The 18,865-nt window shown below is 47.5% G+C and overlaps 1 long non-coding RNA gene across 10 annotated transcripts in view; it reads right to left on the reverse strand.

The window, feature by feature from the left end:
* Positions 1–18,865, reverse strand: part of LOC309667629 — a 362,191-nt gene that overhangs the window by 160,965 nt on the left and 182,361 nt on the right. Inside the window, exon 4 of one of the 10 annotated variants that reach the window (XR_014267857.1) lies at positions 5,934–8,927. The exons of the other annotated variants lie outside the window; for them this stretch is intronic. This is a non-coding gene — a long non-coding RNA (uncharacterized lncRNA). Of the gene's footprint in view, positions 1–5,933; positions 8,928–18,865 lie in introns of those variants that run through there. 10 annotated transcript variants of the gene reach the window in all.

An 18,865-nucleotide genomic window follows, 5' to 3' on the forward strand; every position in this document is an offset into this window, starting at 1 on the left:
GTACAAATCTATCTTGGTACAACCAAGATAGGTTTTTAAATGAAAAAAGAGTTGGCACAAACCAGATTGTAAAAGATACTGCTTTTTTGTGTAAAATGGGGGAGTGGGTCACAAATTATACTTTGTTGTATTTATATGTCTATACGTTGCAAAATAGCTAAAAGGGATTTTGAGAAACTAATAGATGAAAGCATATTCAAGTGCCATTTTTGGAGGTCAAAAATTATCAGACATTAGCAACTGCATATGGTTTGGCCTAAGTTGTTAATTATTTTTTGGTTTTTATTTAATATTTGTTAGAGGAGAGAGAATAGATGTGGTACAGTATTGTGGGGTGGTTTTTACTGTATGCCCTTTTATGCTTTATTAAACCATGAGAAAGTGTTCTTTTATTCCCTATTTTAAAATTAGGTAGATAAATGATTCAGAGGTAGATGAGAGAGCAGGAGAAGGATGAGGGGCTCTCACAGAAGGCCCAGTAAAATTTACGGTAGCCGGGACTAGAGTGGTGGCAGGAGGGATGAAGAGGAGATGGATTGGGGACATATTTCTGAGACAAAGTTGATAGGACTTGCTGTTAGATTTTATGTTTGGGGAGATGCAATGAAGGACGAGGAAGCAAGGAGACATCCTCACTTAAGTGATTAGATGTAGTTGCCTGGGCAACTAAAGCAATGGTAGTTCCATCTACTAGGATGACGACCGGGGAAGAAGCAGATTTGGTGGGGAGAATGAACATGCTGGGAACCGTCCAGTTTGAGGCGCCTGAAGACCCTTCCATGGATAGGTCAATTAGGAACTGAGACAGACAAACCTGGGGTTCAGGGGAGCGTTTAGGGCTTTGAGATCTGAAGTCAAGAGTTATTCCAATTGTCAGAGGGAAAGAAAGATATTTTTAAAAGGGATTCTGGCAAACTTCAAGGCCCTTTCTTTTCCCTTTGTCCTGGAACATCACAGAGGTTGCACAAAGGACACTCAAACAGACTGTCAGGGAGAAACGCATAAACCAAGAACATTGAACAAGTGTCCTCATATTTAAACGCCCTTGTGCCTGCAAGTTATGTGCTATTCAGTCCCTGTGAGCCCACAGACATCATCCAGGAAGCTGGGAGGAAAGGCCTTTCTGGGGCAGCCCCATCCGACGGGGCCAATAGCAGCTCTCCATTGACGGCAGGTAGCTTTTCCTGAGTGTCAAACGCGGCACATCAGCCCACTACTTCAGTGGGAGGTGCGGAGGCACAAAGCAAGTTCAAACGGGGGCAAAGCTGAAATGATTCTCTTTCCTCCCTCAAACTAGCTAATCCAACTGTAAAAAAAAAAAAATAACTCAAAGAGAAACAGAGCTTCGTGACTGAAGAAGGCATATACTGACCCGGTCGTATACAGGACTGTGGATAAAAGAGTACGTGACAAAAAAAAAAAAAAAAAAAACAAGATAAATGGAAACATGATCAAAATAAAAACTCTGGTGAGATCTAAGGACTGGGATTCTCTGCCTAGGATTCAGGCTCAGTACTCAGCAGGGTTTGAAGTGAGCTTGGCGGTGGGGATGGAGCAGCCTCTGTAGGTTTGCAGAAGGAGCAGGAAAACCCAGCCTCTGAACACGCCACACGCGCTCATCTTCAGAGAAGATGGTCCCCGGGCACTTCTGGCAAGTGCTGAGCTGTAAGCCCCACATCCTTGCTTGATTCTAAAAATGGATAATTAAATTCTGTTGCGCTAATGAAATTCCCCTTGTCGTTTACACTGCAGAGGGTGTCCGTGGAGCATTCCGGGGGAGTGGGGGATGTACAGCCCAAGGAGGGGAGCATCTACTCGGCACAGGACCCAGGAGACGTGAGTCACTAACTGATGAGGGTGAGCCCTGGGGGTGACTCGACGAGAAATTCAGGAGTGAAACTGGACAAGACTAGGCCAAAATGTCCAGAGCTTTCCCCACCAAACAAAATCCAATTTTTTTGCTGAACTGCCAAATGTATGCTTAGTTTAAGGTTATGAACATCTGGTCTTAGTTCACCCTGGAGAGAAATACACATAAATTGGTAGGCTAATAGCTCTCTTGTTGACTCAGAAATCTTCCAGAAAAAGAGGATGTGACTCTTTACCTATATAAATGCATACGCTGTTCTTATGCTCACTGCTGCTATTATTGGATCCGTGACTGACAAGGAAGGAAGATGGCATTAAACTTATGCAAAATTTTAAGCATACATAGATTTATTAATATACATTTGTGGGTTCTCATCGAAAACCAAAAGCCTGGTGCGCTGAAGATTCTTACAGTAAAAGGAAGAAAATATTAACTCGTATTTCCTCTTTGGGTGTGAAGAGATCATCAAGGCCCTCAAGATTACCTGGGGCCCTTCGATGATTCTGCATGGTCAGAGGGACAGCACAGGCCCAGGCAAGACTGGTTTTATTTTTTTTATTTATTTAAAAAAAATTTTATTTTATATTGGAGTATAGTTGATTTACAATGCTGTGCTAGTTTCAGGTGTACAGCACAGTGATCCAGTTATACATACACATGTATCTATACTTTTTCAAATTCTTTTCCCATTTAGGTTATTACAGAATATTGGGTAGATCTGGCTTTATTAATGTGTGTTAAAAATGGATAACCAGGGCTTCCCTGATGGCGCAGTGGTTAAGAATCCACCTGCCAATGCAGGGGACACGGGTTCAAGCCCTGGTCCGGGAAGATCCCACATGCTGTGGAGCAACAAAGCTCGTGTGCCACAACTACTGAGCCTGCGCTCTAGAGCCCGTGAGCCACAACTACTGAGCCCACGTGCCACAACTACTGAAGCCCGTGCACCACAACTACTGAAGCCCGCATGCCTAGAGCCCGTGCTCCGCAACAAGAGAAGCCACCGCAATGAGAAGCCCACACACCGCAGCTAGAGAAAGCCTGTGCACAGCAACAAAGACACAATGCAGCCAAAAATAAATAAATAAAATAAATAAATTAAAAAAAAAAATTTAAAGAGTGGATAACCAACAAGGACCTACTGTATAGCATAGGGAACTCTGCTCAATATTATGTAACAACATAAATGGGAAAATAATTTAAAGAAGAATAGATACATGTATACGTATAACTGAATCACTTTGCTGTACACCTGAAACTATCACAACATTGATAATCAACTCTACTCTGACTTAAAATAAAAAGTTAAAAAAATAATATTAATAAAAAAATTAAAAATGAAAAAAAAAATCTGTGTTATGTTTTTATTCTCTTTCTAACAGTGGGAACTTGTCACTGACCCTTGCTGGGAGGTTGTAAAAAAAAATTAGGGATGCAAAGAGATACCAAAAACTGTATGTTAATATGATAAACCTAAGACAGGCGCGAGGGGTAGGTGGGGGAGGAATGAATTAAGCGAGGCATCGTGACAGTGAAATGCATTATTACCTAGTTATTCATGCACTCTTGGCTTTTCAGTTGATGAACTTTTCACACCAGAAGTGGGGAAATTAATCAACTTTTCCTCTCTCGGTACGTCTTCTCCTATCTCCTCTGCTGTCTCACCTAATTGCTCTGCACTCAATATGGACAAAGATATTGTTCTCATTTTAACTTTCCCTACAAAGCTCAGGTGTCCTTATCTGACTCTGAAACTCATTCTCACCTCATCCAGCATAACCTGCCTTTAGCTTCTGCAGCAATGAATCGGGAAGCTCCTCGGCTTCTTTTGGGATGTTAGTGCAATATTGGAGCCTCGCCTCGCGCTGGGTCACACCAGGAAAAACTTCTCCGTTTCCCTTTCTGCACTCAACAGCCTCTCCCCTCCTCTCCCAGACACCTGGAAGAAAATCCAAGTGTCCAAATTTGTTGGTGACGGCGATGACCAGACCTGGTGAAGGTCCTGAAAATTTTCTAACTTCACCTCCGAAGCAATAACCTCCCTGAAAAAACCATCACAAAGGTTTGCAACTCTGCCTATGTTGTTAACAAAAAACACAGAAGGGGGAGACTTTTGGGATATATCTGATTTATGAGTATTTCATGACAGAAAGACTAAACTTCTGGAAGACTAAGTAAACTTTGTAATTATTACCCAGGGTTTTCCCACGTTGTAGATCAGCCCCTCTATCCCGTGAAACAATCCAATTCCATACCCTCTGAATCCTCCTGGGAATTTAAGACCTTTTGAATACTAAGCTAATGAAGGCCCCGGATATCAGCTCTCAGGGTTAACAACCGTTTACTTGCAGGCTGTGTTGACATCAACGCCTATGTGACGAACTGACAAAGGAAGAGACACAGCCTAGCACATGAAATATAAGATGATTCTGTGTCTTAAGTACTTAAAGCCTATTACCAAAATAGGTGTGCAATGTTGCCATTATAAATATCATGCTTAACACCTTTCGATTCTTTTTACTCTGAAGAGTCCAACCTATTATGCAAGAAAGGCCACCTTTTAAATCTCACTCACTTCAGTTCCATCAGAGATGGATGGGCCCGCCTTAGCTCAGCCTCACATAAAAGCACAGCAGTATGCTGCTGTAAATCTGTTTTACATCTGCTTTAATGTGAGCCTGTGAGCCAGGCCTGGGCTGGGCTTCATTATCCTCTTTTTTCTTTCTTTTTTTTTTTTTTGGATTTAAAAAAAAAATGTAGTCTCCAGCAGACTCAGATGATTTGCTTTGTAAATAACACGAATTCACTTTCCCTTAGAGAAAACCACCTGGGACTCCTGGGACCCATGGTCTCTGCTGTGGCTGATGGTATGAGCCACCTGCTTATGGAGGTGCCTCCTTGGACCGTCTTCCAGGTGCTGTGTCCATCTGACCACAGCCAGAATCTCTGGACCACAGGGCTTTGCTCTGCTGCGGCCACCACTGGCCCTGACTCTGCAGGAGTAGGTCCCCAAAATACCATGTTGCCACCGGGGAAAATAGTTGTGTCTACATTTTGAGTCCACCATGTGGTCCCTAGAAAAACATACTAAAAAAGTTTGAGTTTTATTTTAAAGTTGCTGTTAGAATTTGTGGTTCTCTGATATGATCTCATTTGTGCTTCATGAGCTGGGCCTATTCAAAGACAGCCTTTTAACCACCAGGTAAAGGATCTGAATTTTATTTTAATCAACACCAATTTAATTAAAATTAAGGGTAGTGCAGTGGAAAGAACAGTGGAAGGAGAGTTAGAAGACTGAGGGTCATTGGCTGTGTGATTTGGGCAGGTCAGTTAAGTTTCTCTGATTCCTAAAATGAGAAGCTATTACCAGAAAATCTGAGCAGTTCTGTCTGATTCTGTCTGGTTCTGGGGCTGTGGTCCTATGATTGGCAGGTGCTAGTCCTTGACTGGGTTTTATCTAGCTTAGGGTCATATTGCTAGGATCCCTGACCATTGAGTCCAGAAAATGTTTCTTTCTCAGAAAGCTGCCTGATCCAGAACAGAAATTCAGAAGACTTAACTCTAAGTTGGAATTGAAGACCTTTTATCCAGCAATAATTGAACATCTTCAAGAATTCTGCTAGGGTTAAAATAGTGGACTAGGTCTCCAGTTCCTTCTAAGAAACAATTGAAATGCGAGTACAGACACGTAAAAAGGAATAACATCACAGGTATGAGCTATGAGAAGAGGAGCTTGGATATGGGCGTGTGGCTAACAAAGAGACATTTTTAAAATTAATTAATTAATTTATTTATGGCTGTGTTGGGTCTTCGTTTCTGTGCGAGGGCTTTCTCTAATTGCGGCGAGCGGGGGCCACTCTTCATTGCGATGCGCGGGCCTCTCACTATCGCGGCCTCTCTTGTTGTGGAGCACAGGCTCCAGACGCGCAGGCTCAGTAGTTGTGGCTCACGGGCCCAGTTGCCCCGCGGCATGTGGGATCTTCCCAGACCAGGGCTCGAACCCGTGTCCCCTGCATTGGCAGGCAGACTCTCAACAACTGCGCCACCAGGGAAGCCCACAAATAGACATTTTAATGCACTTCTTGGAGATGGAAAGCAGGGGTGAGTAATGAAGCAAGTACCAAAGGCCACTGCCTACAAGGGGCTTCACGTGAGGTGGCGTCCAGCCACCCCAGGGAGGCCAATATGGTTCTGGGCGGGCAGCGAGCAGGCAAAGCAGAGGGAGGGAATGAAAAGTCAAACTGAAAACAAAGGAGAAAAGTGTTTACTCAAGAAGTTGGACAGACTGTACGAAGTTAAGGCGTTTAGTTAAGCAGGTTGGCGCTCTGTGGTTCCACCCCACCATGCCCAGAGCCCACAGTCAGAATCCCCAGTAATTCTTTCTTACATATTAAGAGGCAAACAAAGATCTCTTGTAATATGTGAACCAGAGCAGAAAAGAGAAAGGCTTAGATAAACAGAAAAATAAAAAAGAACCCTGGAAGAACAAGATGTGATTTTGAAAACAGAAGACAACTTTCAGCACCATCACCACCACCACCATCATCATCATCACCATCTCAGAGAGATGCAAGAAGATATTTTCTTCCTTATGAAAAAGAGTAATTGGAGCATAAGAATGAACTCATAAATATTAAACATATAACTGATACATTTTAAGTGCTATAAATGGAAAACAAACTTAAGAAAATCTCCCAGATATAAAGCAAGAAGTTAAAGAAAAGAAATGAGGGAAACTAAGAGCTGAAGAGAAACAATTCAAAAGATCTAACGTCCAACTAATGTGAGGCCTAGACAGAAAAAAAACAGAATAAATAGAAGGAAAGAATTATTGATGAAATAACAGATGAGAATTTCCAGAGCTGAAGGACATGAGTTTTTTAGATTAAAACAAAAAGACCTACATCTAGACATATTATCAGTGATAAAGAGAAGATTCTAAAAGCTTCGAGGTAACAAAAAATTAGCCAAAAAACTACTCCAACCAGATGCTAGATAGAAGATTCTAAAAGCTTCCAGAGTATCAATAAAAGAGTTACCTATCAAGTTATGAGAATCAGGCGTGCATTACATCTGATTCCCAATTAGCCACCTGGATGGAGGAAACTAGTATAGTGATGCTTTCAACATTCAGAGGAAATAAAATTTTAATCCAGAACTTAATGCTCACCTAGACAATCAATCAACTGTAAGAATAATGTCACTTTTAAAAATGTAAGGACTAAAAAAATTTACTTCTAAACCACCCTTTTTGGGGAAATTATTTGGGAATGTACTCCATAACCCCAGAAGAGAAAAAATGTGTGATCCGAGAAACAGATGACTTCATTTAAGAGAGCAGCAAAGGACGTTTCACGACAGCTGCTGTGTGTGAAGCCAAAGAATCGCCCATAGAGACTGAGTGGGGAGGATGGAGGGATGGATGGAGGCGAGCTGGGAACACGGGGACTCAGGGGGCAGGTGTCACTGAGAGTTTGAAAAATAATTGAGGGTGTGACAAAGGCAATGGTACTAGACAAGGTCATTAATTCCTCATGAGAAAATACTGCATAAGAAATTCATGTCCTAAATAAGAAGCAGTGTAAAATGAGGCACGATTTTAAGCAAATGATAGGGTCTGAGCAAAGACTCTATTTGACTCCAAATCTAGGAACAATCTCCTAGAGGGGACCCCCAGAGAGGAGGAAATGCAATCCCAGCCCTTCCCTTGGCCAGAGATTGAATAATATTCTTCATGGTCACAATAATGTAAATGCTCTTGATTAGTTTTCAACTCTTAAAGAAAACCTGTGGACGAAAACCAGAAGCCTTGCTTGTGCCACAGACCCGAACGTAAATGATGTATCAGGCTTGTCAAGGGTAATTTTTAAAACAACAAGAAAAGTTTCAAATACTGAGAGATGTGTGTGTGTATGAGGAGAGCATTCATAATCTAAATTCTTGCCATTCGTACAAGAAGTAAATGAATATCGACTAAAAGTGATAAATCAAGACATCGAGTTTTAGACGTACCTCCTAGTCATCGTTAGGCCCTAGATTAGAACCTGGTCTCAGCCTCGGAGCCGCATGACCATCACGGGGGGAAGCTGCGAAGAACATTGATGTCTGGTCCCACCCCAGGCTCTGCTGTCATTCCTGTAGGGTGAGGCTGGAGCGCTGAGATGCTTTCAGTCCCCAGATGATTGGAGTATGTAGTCAAGGCTGACAGTCGCTGCCCTGAAAGGACCTCAGTGGGATTGGGAACGGGGGGAGGGGGCAGGGAGGACTTATTTGCACCATCAGCCTTCTATTCTGTTTGATTTATTGCCATACGCATGTATCATCTCGATAGAAATTGAGTTGACAGGGAGCATCTCGGAGGCACAGAGCCCAGGTGACGGGCAGGTCGTGGTCCAGGGCATTACAGCCTCCAGGGCCATGGGGTTGAGGAGGCCTCAGCCATCCCCTTGCCCTTCCTTCGCTGCTTGAGAGAAGAGGACACTGGTGTCCCGGAAGACTGAGTGACAGGTTACGAGACCAGTTGAAAGCAGGGGTAGGGCTGGTGGGTGCCAGCATGCTTCTCTCTGCTGCGTCTCTCCCACTACTGGACCGCCTCCCTCTCCCCCTTTCATCCTTGCCCGGCCAGTCCGCTCTGTGAGCCTTTCTTTCTTCTTCCCGTTTTGTTGTGCTGGAAGGGAAACACGGATGGCACATCCTAGGAAACACGGCTCAGTGTCACTGAATTGGGGGTGTTTTCTCGTGTTGAGCTGGATATGCTTAGTCTGCTTCAGGCCACTTTCTCTTTCAAAATAAACTAAATTATCTGGCATTTTCCTTCCACTTGGTCTTCAATTTCCTCTCTCTGTGCATCCGTGGGCCTCCATGGAGAACCAGTTCTTCATCCTGATGCAGAGAGACCTCCACTTCCCGGAAGAGGAGAGCCGAGCGGGTGATCCGCCTGATGTCACACAAAGAGCAGCTGAGTTTACTTTTTTCCTGGCTGTTTCTGCTCTTCGTTTTTTCTTTGCACTTATATCAACGTGAAGGTTACATATTTCTCCATCGTTCCCCCATAGCCCTGGAGAAATACGACAGGGCCAAAAACAAAGGTAAGAGATTTGTAGAACCCTCGAGATCGCAATTAATAGAAGCCGCCGGGATGACGCCCCGCGTTCTGCTTCTGAGGGCCTCAGACACGCAGCGGCTTCCTCCCATCAAGCAGAGCGTGTTGACACCAGAAATAAAACATTTGTACTGCTGCTCAGAAAATGCTTTATATGCATTCCTGAGCCTTACTCTGTGTTTAAACTCCAGCTTTTTAAAGTATAATTTTAGCCTTAGAACTTAACGTTTTTACTGCCTTTTCCTCCAAATAATCAATATTGATTTTACTGTATCTGTTATTATCCTGACAGTAAGATTTATTTTCCTCCTTTGCTTTGCATGAGGTTGTAGTTTACAGAATGAGCATTTATTCTGTTCTTTCAGGAAAGCTCATGGGATAATTATCTTGCTCCATTGGCAAATCATTCAGCTTATACTGTATTGAAAAATAATAATTGGCTTTGCCCCCTCATCAGGTCTGAACAGCTTTATTATTATTATATTTGCCGGTACTTTGTGATAGCATTTTTGCAGGCTTTGGAACTGTCAGGGACAGGATTCAAGGAACATACCTTAAGCCAGATGCAAGATGTCTTGGGGGGGTGGTCATAAGAAGTGAGCAAGGGAGCTGACTGGAGGAAATGATAGCGTCAAGAAAACAAATCTTTACGTGCATATATTCACTATGGCTTTTGCGCTATATGCGTATATTCACTGTGGCTTTTGCACTACATGCATATATTCACTATAGCTTTTGCACTGCAATACTTCACAGGTAGGCTAAACTTTAGAGGAAGCTGCAAGGCATAAAGGAAAGAGCCTGAAATTAGAAGTCAACGAGCCTGGGACCTATCCTTCACTAGCTGTGTGACCCTAAACAAATTATCTAACCTCTCTGAGCCTCTGAGTCCTCTCTTAATGGGAACAATAACACAAGAATATGCCTATTGTTTGGTTTTGTGTGTTAAATAAATAACACACAAATAAATAATAAAACAAAATAAATAAATAATAATCATGTATAGTGGTTCATACCATGTCAAAATGTAGGAGTTTATGCCAAGTGTCTGGAGAGAAGATAGCTGTGGGCCATCCACTAGTCACCCCCTCTTAACTGATGCCCTCCACAAATGTTTATTTTGCACCTGCCACGTGTCAGCTTCCGCGCAAGGTGCTAGAGTTCCAAGGGGGGTGAAACAAGGTCTTTCTGCTCATGGATCTTACAGCTGTTGGAAACACAGACGTTGGTGGAACAGTTCCATAAACAAACATAAAACGACAGCTGTGGTGAGGTCTACGAGAGCAGGTATGGGGAGCTCTGAAAGCCCATCACAGGGCTGTAACCCTAGGAGGTGGTGCTTGAGCAGAGGACTGAGAAACAAGGAGAGGAAGCTGATTGCTAAGACGCAGGGAAAAGCATTCCAGGCAAGGGAACAGTCCCACTGCCGGAAGGCGCTCAAAGAGCACGAGGAACCCAAGAAGGGTCAATGTCCCTGCAGCGGGGAGAGCCCATGGGACAGAGGTCAGAATGGAGGGAGCCGACAGCAGCACCGATAACGCCCACAGAGCGGGGTCACGTGGCAAGGTTCGTTCCTGGTGAGGGGCTCGTGGATTGTCTGTGTCTTCCTCTTCACAATTTCTTTGCATTAACGAAAAAGACAAATAAAGAGCCAAGCAGGAGGTGAAGATGGAGACAGGAGAACACGGCAGGGATAGCGGCTGGGGAGGCTGAGCGCAGACGCAGAGGGGCGTGCAGGCAGGGCTCGTGCCCTGGTCTTCACGAGGGTCCCGGGTACCATGCGGGTAGAGGCGGGATTCACAGGTGCTGAGACGGGCTGGGATCACAAGTGGACGCATCACGTGTACAAGAAAAGAAAGCAAACCAAATGGAAACACAAACAGGTGTGGTTGGTGCAGCGTGCCCGTGCTGACGTTGCCACATCGCTGCCGCTCCAAGCGCCTGTCTACGGCTGGACACGGAGCCATTAGAGGCCCATGCGTCCCGGGAGCTGCTCCGTTTCCAGACGATCTCGGTTCTGGAGGCTTCTTTGGCAGAGACTTTGGGGAAGCCACCAGAGCGCGTGGACACGTGGCTCCAGCTGACCTGCCGGGAGACGGAGCGTCTGACCCTGACACTCAATTAGCGGAACAGACGGCATATAACGTATGCTTGACACTGATATGACTTAAAGTTAATAACTGGTTTTCAAATATTTATTACAATGGCTGTTTTAATAAATATTTCATGAACACTATTTTTTTCAAAAAACCCTCTGTTGCCAGCTTTGCTGCCTTAATTTGCCTTAATGAGGATTTTTTTTAAATGCAGTGATAAATTGCTTGCCTGACAGTGTACAGGAGGTGAAGAGGGCTCTTATGGGATATCCATCATCTGGGACAGCGAACCCAGGAAGAGATGAAGAACCAGCATAAAAACACCCCAAAAGAGGGACGGACAGCTGCTCTGGGGCTCCTCACGGAAGACAACCAATCTTATACAGCCGCCCACGGTGACGGGGATGCCCGGCCCTGACAGGGAAGGACGCACAGCCCTTGGGCAGGCGATGAGGACGAAGGCGTCTCCCAGGGGGTCTTGGAAGCGTCACAGCAGAAGGCGGATCCCAACCCAGCCCTGCTTGGAGGGAAGAGAGAGCAGGACCGTTCTGGGGCCTGGCAGCCGGACAAAGCCAGCCTGCAGAAGTGAGCAAAGCAGGATGGAGGCGGTCCCGAAGGCAGGGGGCTCCTTGCCTTCCTCGCCGTCCCCCACGGGAACCGGAGGACCCCTGAGCCCGCACGCGCGGAACGTCCCGGGGCTGCCTGCCTTTGCCTCCCGTGGGGATGCCCACCGTGGGACCCGTCTTGCCCCACTTCCTGAGGCGCCAATCACAGAGCTAATGAAAGCCGCATTCCTCTCGGTGGAAGACTTTTGAGTATTTCTGAAATCAGGGCACCTCCCACAATCCACGGGCTCATTCCATGTGGAAGTGCGTCTTGTTTTCCCTGAAAGCTACTTTCAAAATGATGCTGCGCCCTGTCACTGAGAGGACGGACACTGCATCGAAGAACCAGAAACGGCGGCCGGTCAGCAGTGCCCCAACACCTGGTGAAGCTCGGAATTAGCCGCCTTCTTCAACCGAGGACCCCGCACCCGGGCCCAGCTGCCTGATGACCCTGTCGCTCCGGACGGCTTCCAGCTGCCACTCCCTCGGGGAGACAGCGCCCAAGGATGGCCCCGGCATCCTCACCACCACTACCCGAGTCGATCCTGACCGCTCTCCCTGCCACGCTGTGCTCAGATGCCTGAGAGCCTGCCTGGGTCACCTCTCTCCGGCTCTGGCTGATTATCCCTCCTGGCATGACTGAGCCCAGCCCGCCACACCTCACCTAGCAACTGAGCAGCGTCGCCACCCTGCTCTGCTCAAGTTCATGTGCCTTCCTGGGCTGGGAGACTGCTATCATATGCCTTCCCGGGACAGGAAGAGGGGCAACGCGATGAAAACCCCTCCAAACCCCACCATCTACCTGCAGTCGGGCTCACTCAGGAACCGTGCTTGTCCCTTCCAGCTGTGCCCCGTGGCCAGCCCCACAGCTGTCTCACCCTCTAGACCTGTGTCGGCCAGGGGTGCCAGCCTTCTGCATTTCAGAACCTGGCCCCTGTGGCCTTAACTGGCCTCAGTGTTATGTGTTAATCGTGTCAGAGCAGCTGCTTCCTAACGATTAGTTCATTCCACTGCGGCGCCCCCCTGCCCAGCTCCAGGAGCCGCCGTCCACGCTGCATCCTGCCCGAACAGACAGCCTTGGAATCGTGCAGTCCCCTCCTCTCGCTTCCCCAGCTCAAAGTGCAAAGCAGTGGCTTCCGCGGACCCATCTGGAGAGCACCTCAACCCAGGAGATAGTCAGGCACAGCAAGTATCTTTGGACGCTCACTGTGTGCTGTGGAGGTTCGTGCCGTGAATACAAAGAGGGAAAGGCTGTAGGGAGGCAAACGCAGAACCGCATCAACAGTCTGTGGGGTTTTATCATCTAGGTGTGTACGGAGGCACCTGGCGTCAGGGGCACCTAGCCAAGTCTATAAAGGTACAGGGGTACACGTGAACGAAGTCTTAAATTGACCAGGGGAAGCCACATGGCCAAAGGTGTGGGTTTAAGTGGCAGTGGGACACCTCTGAGAAAAGGAAGTTCAGAAGCACCTGCTCTCCCACCTTCAGTGACTCGGTGACATGCACACAGATTAGTACAGACAGAAAGTAAAATGTGAGTCAGAAGATGCCGAGGGCTGAAAGCTAGACTGTACCTGGAGGCGCTCATTTACCTTCTTAAGAAATTCTTGTCTTCTCCTGTAGGTGATGGGGAACCACGGAAGAGTTTTAAAAGAGGAGTGATGTGCTTAGGTCTGTGGGTTAGATCCCCAAACACGTTGGTAGTTCTGGAAAGAATAGCTTTGAGCAAGACAAAATAAGGAAGAAAGCCCGGTAGTCAATATCACAGTTTTACAGAGAGAAGATGATGAAGATCTGAACCAAGTGCTTGTTATGTGCCAGACATCATTCAAATTCAAAGTATTACATAGTTAATTCTTGCAACAACTCTATTAGGAAAGCACTATTGATACTTCTGTTTTACAGAAGAGAAAACAGAGTACAGGGAGGCCAAGAGCTTGCCCAAGGCCATATAATCAAGAAAGGTGTAGGATAAAGGAGAGGGAGAAGAGTCAAGGAAGATTTAGAAGGCCAGCTGAGACAAAATACCGAAAGGCAGGCGAAGGGGTGGGGAGGCAGGGAGGATTCAAGAGTGATTCCCCGGCGTCCTGCGCAGTCACGAGGGGATAAGGATACTAACAAATGTAAGTAACTTAGGGGCGAAATTTAAAATACAGGAGGAGAAAGGCAATGAATTCAGTTTGGAACCTGGAGCAGGAGGTGTATGTGGGGCAACGGGTCAGTAACAACATCCAGGCAGATGAGGGCAAGACAAGCTTAGCGGAGTGGCCCCGGGTAGAGGATAGGACTTGGGAGTCACCCACGCAGAGCTGGTAGCCCCTCGTGGTCAGAGAAGCCTGTTGAACTGCAGAAAATACCTCCACCTAAGTAACTATACTCAGGGAAGTGATTCTGACTCCCACCTTTAAGAGTCACCAGCCTAGCCTGTTACGCACCACTGCTCTCCCCAGGGTCGGGGGCCACCTCTCCAGCTGAGCGGGACAGCGGCTGACGACCCCCTTACTCATTGCTCTCAAAGTCCTCTTGCTGAGCCTTTCTTGTTTGACAGCAACTGGAGGACTGAATGGGTCACACGGTCCGATGAGCCAGTGGCCAGCGAGCTGGGCTCATGCCCAATGACATCTTCCTGTTTATCGGGAACAAGTGAATGAGCTTGAAACACTGAGGGAATTACCTAGTGAAAGGGTGGAGGCCTGCATGACCCCCAGCTACAGGGAAGCTATTTCTGGTCCCCCCTCTGGCTGCGCCATCACAACACAGGACAAAGAATGTTTGGAAAGCACGGACAGCGGACCACAGGACTCCGATGAAAGCTTGTGTATACACATCCTGCTGTGTCAATGGCCTCTTCTGATCAAGTGAATACACTTTGGTTTAGTGGCCATGGGTGATTGCTCCTTTTTAACAAACCCAGAAGAGGTAAAGTCTGCTTGGTTCGTGGGAGTCGAGAAGTGACTGAGGTTTGGAATGGGACGTGGTTAGAGCCCTCCCAAACGACCACGGGCCTTGTAGCTCAACCCTTGGGAGTGGGGCGTCGGATTGAGAGGAGAGGTGGGCTAAGGAGGGAACCCACAGGGGAGCCCACGTTTCACAGGCAGGCAGAAGAAGGGAAGCCCGGAGGAAGGAGCAGACTCACGGAAAGGACGGGCAGAAGCGGAGGTGACCGGAGAAGGAGGAGGAAGGAATGCGGGCTGGCGACCGAGAGGATGCTGCCGTCCTTATCTGTGGGCAGGGGAGCCCGTGCAGGGCAGTGAGGAGAAGCACGGCAGGTGCAGAGGTGGAGGGCTGCGGAGCATTAAACAGTAGTGAGAGTGGGAAACAGGCAGCAGCTTCTGGGGAGAGGCAGCGTGTGGGAAAAATGATTTTATACAATGAGGGTGGCTTAAAACAATACAAATGTATTCTCTCACGAATCTGGGGAACTCCAAAATCAAGGCGTCAGCAGGGCTGCCCTCCCTCTGACAAGGCGCTGAGGGAAAACCTGACCCTTGCGTCTTCCAGCCTCTGGGGGCAGTTGGCTTTCCTTACCTTGTGGCTGCACTGCTCCTATGTCGTGATGGCTAATTTTATGTGTCACCTTGACTGGGTCACAGAGTGCCCAGGTATTTGCCTAAACATTATTACCGGCTGTGTCTGCGTTGAACTGATTGATTGAGTAAAGCAGATCACCCCTCCCCCCAATGTGGGAGGGCATCATCCAATTCCTTGAGGGCTTAAATAGGCCAAAAAGGCAGAGGAAGGGGAGATTGGCTCTCTCTGCCTGACGACCTGAGCTGGACATCAACCTTCTCCTGCCCTGAGACTCTCCTGGTTTTCAGGTCTTCAGATTTGGATGAGAACTACGTCACCAGCTCTTCTGGGTCTCCAGCTTGTGGACAGCAGATTGTATGGGACTTCTAAGCCTCAATAATCATAATAAATCTATCATCTATCTATCTATCTATCTATCTATCTATCTATCTATCTATCTATCTATCTATCTATCTATCTATCATCTTCTATCAGTTATGTTTCTCAGGAGAATCCTGACTGATGCAAATGTCTATTTTTGCCTTCTCTGTGTATCTGTCTCAAAACTTTCCCTGTCACATTCTTATAAGGTCATTTATGATTGGATTTAGGGCCTAACTTGATAATCCACAGTAATCCTCCTTTCAAAATATTTAACTTAATTCCATTTTTTGCCCTATAAGGTGAGATTCACTCTTTACCATATAAGGTGATATTCACAGGTTCCAGGGATTAGGAGGCAAATATATCTTTGCGATGCCATTTTTTTAGCCTACCACATGGGGAGCAGTTCCCCTCCAGGCAGAGGAGAAGAAATCAAAGGAAATAGCTAGAAATGGGAAGGGCTAAAATAGTGCAGAGAAATTCTAAGAGGTGGGGAGCATCAGGAGAGGGTGGGATAGGGAGGAGGGGAGGGAGGCTCAAGAGGGAGGGGATGTGGGGACATGTGTATGCACAGGGCTGATTCGCTTTGTTGTACAACAGAAACTAACACGGTACTGTGAAGCAATTATACTCCAGTAACGATCTATTTAAAAAAAAAAGGCAAGTAAAAGGCTAGGTTAGTAGTGTTAAGTTCTGAGAGAAGGAATCTTTGCTGTTGCTGGGTTACATGCGTCATCTCTACCCGTTGACCCAGGGTGGGAGTAGCCATGTGTATCCTTAACTCAGGACTAGGGTTGTACTTGCATCATATTCTGCGAGTGCCCCCTTGCAGGGGACGAGGGCACACAGTCAGGGTGACCTGAGCCAGCCCGCTCCCAGCAGGGGACCCGCACGGACCAGCACCATGAGCCGTGCTGGTTGTTATCGTGGTCATTTCAGAGGACGCAGCTAAGAGGCGAGGACAGTAGGATGTGCAGGTCCCCAGGAGCGATCAGGGGACGGCGGGCATCGCCAAGGAAGAAGAACTGAGGGCAGGATGCGTCCTGTGTGGACCTGGGATGGCAGGGGTGGGCGAGGGTCGGGAGTGGATACCTGAGAGCCCTAAGGCAGGGCGGCAGAAGTCTCCATGGAGTGCCCGGGGAGGGAAATTGGCATGCCAGCAGGAGGACGTGCTGAGGGGAAGAGACTGTTGGTGGCCCCTCCCCTGTTTCTCCACTATCTGTTATGTTCACAGGATACTCTGAGTTTCCTCAGCTCCACCCACCAGGGGCGTGTTCTTGGGCGACTCGCTTCACCACTCTAGGCCTCAGTTTTTTCATCAATAAAATGGGAATAACAAAGAACCTACCTACTTCAAAGAGCCGTTCTGAGGATTCACAGAGTAGCGCATGTAGGGACAAGGGGACAGCCCTGGCACATAGAAGCCCTTGAAGGATGTCAGCTTAGCCATCGCGACTTGTGCTCTCACTTGTGTCTGGTACTTGGAGCTCAGCGTGATCCGTGCACTCTAATCTATAGTGATGAGAATCTACATTTTTCCACACTCTCTGCAAAACCCTCCTCTCTGGGTTGCCAGCGAGTAGACTGACTCCTCTGCTCCTCTCGGCTCCACCGGGGAGATGCTGCTCTCACCACTGAAGACGGAGGCCACGCAGCGTCCCAGGGCTGCAGCTGCGTCCCCTCTGCCTGCAGTCAGGAGGCTCTTTCTTTGTCCGCTGGCAGCCTTTTCTCACCTGCTCCTCTGCAGCCCAGGTACCTGTACAGCAACTGGCTCCAGATGCGGGGTAATCTGCGTAGTCCTGCTCAGCATGAACGATATCTCCCAGGTGCTTATCAACCTCTGGAAAAGCTGGTATATTCAAGTCTGCCAGCCAGTCTCCAACACTTAGCTGGAAACGTGTGGGCCTTTAATCATCATTGTCCAAACATGGGAAGAGCAGCAGCCTGGAGACGGAATTCTTGCTGGGGAGATCCAGGGGAGCTGTGCCAGCTCTCACCCACTGAGCTCTGGATAGAAGCCCCCAGATTCGGCGTTTGTTTGTCTTTTTAGATGTGTCTCCAGGACGCTGGGGAGGACGCACCTGATGGATCAAGTGGGATTCCAGCTGAAGCAGAACCAGTGAAATGTAAAACGTGGTCCAAGAAGGAAGTTGAATGAATCAGGCGCCTCTTGCCTCTACCCGCTCAGCATCGGGGGCAGAGATCGCCACGGAAATGTTGTGCCTTGTTACTCAGAGTGTGGTCCGCGGACCAGCAGTACCCGGGAGCTTTAGAAATGCAGACTCTCAGGCCCTACCCCAGACCAACTGCATCAGAATCTGCATTTTAACAAAAGTCCCGAGTGGTCCCTATACAATGCAGTTTCAGAAGCACTGATTTATGAGACACATATAAAGACCCTACCCCCTTTCCCACCCGCAAATATCTCCTTCCATTAAGTTATGCTAGATATGCTTGCAATTTATACATTAATCACTTCTCAATTAAGACTGGGAATGTTTTTTTGAGAAAGGTTGCAATATAGAGTATTATAATAGGGTCCCACTTCTGCAGGCCTCAAACTTCTGCAGGCCTTCAACGAATGATAACGTCAGATTTTTCCCTTAGACCTTCTGTCTCTCACCCATGGGGCTTTCTGAATACTCTGCAGCAGCAGCCCTCATGTACAACGTTTATTATAAGCCCATGTGTTTGTTTCCTTAATCACCAGAGATGTGAACCAGCCCAGAGGCACACGGAAGCAGCTCCGTGGTGGGAGAATGTCATTAACACGTCAAAGATGCCTGCCTGCTTCTCGGGCTGCATACCGATCTCCAGGCCTGGCCACCGCCTGCCCGAAGATGAGTGTAGCCTGTGGTTTCCATGTGTAAGAGACTGAAAATAATCTGAGATTCCCCAGCAGTTCCCTATGGGATGCACGCTTTTCCTCCTGTGACCCCAGTACCCAGATGGGTGTGCCGGAGAGAGCCGGCTCTCAGAGTCCGCGGGAAGCTGGACACTCTTCCCTGGTAATGATGCCTGCTGTATGCCTGGCAGTGCGTTAGGCACACTCACCCTCACTCTCTCTTTCCCTCGCTGTATTTCTGGGTCTAATTACCCTCCCAAAAGGTATGCATTCCGCTTAACAGTCCCACTGAATGGGTAGGAACTGTCTCCCCTTTCCCAAGGTGGCACAGCTGGCAGGTAACGGAGCAGGTCATTGGCTCCGAAGCACGTGTTGTTTTCGCCGTGTCGTGTCGCCTCCATGGACAGGGCTGAATGGGCAGGTGAGGATGGCAAGAGGCCATTGAAGGGCTCC

Source organism: Balaenoptera physalus, assembly GCF_965194825.1.
Source record: "Balaenoptera physalus genome assembly, chromosome: 10".
Classification (NCBI taxonomy): Eukaryota; Metazoa; Chordata; class Mammalia; order Artiodactyla; family Balaenopteridae; genus Balaenoptera; species Balaenoptera physalus.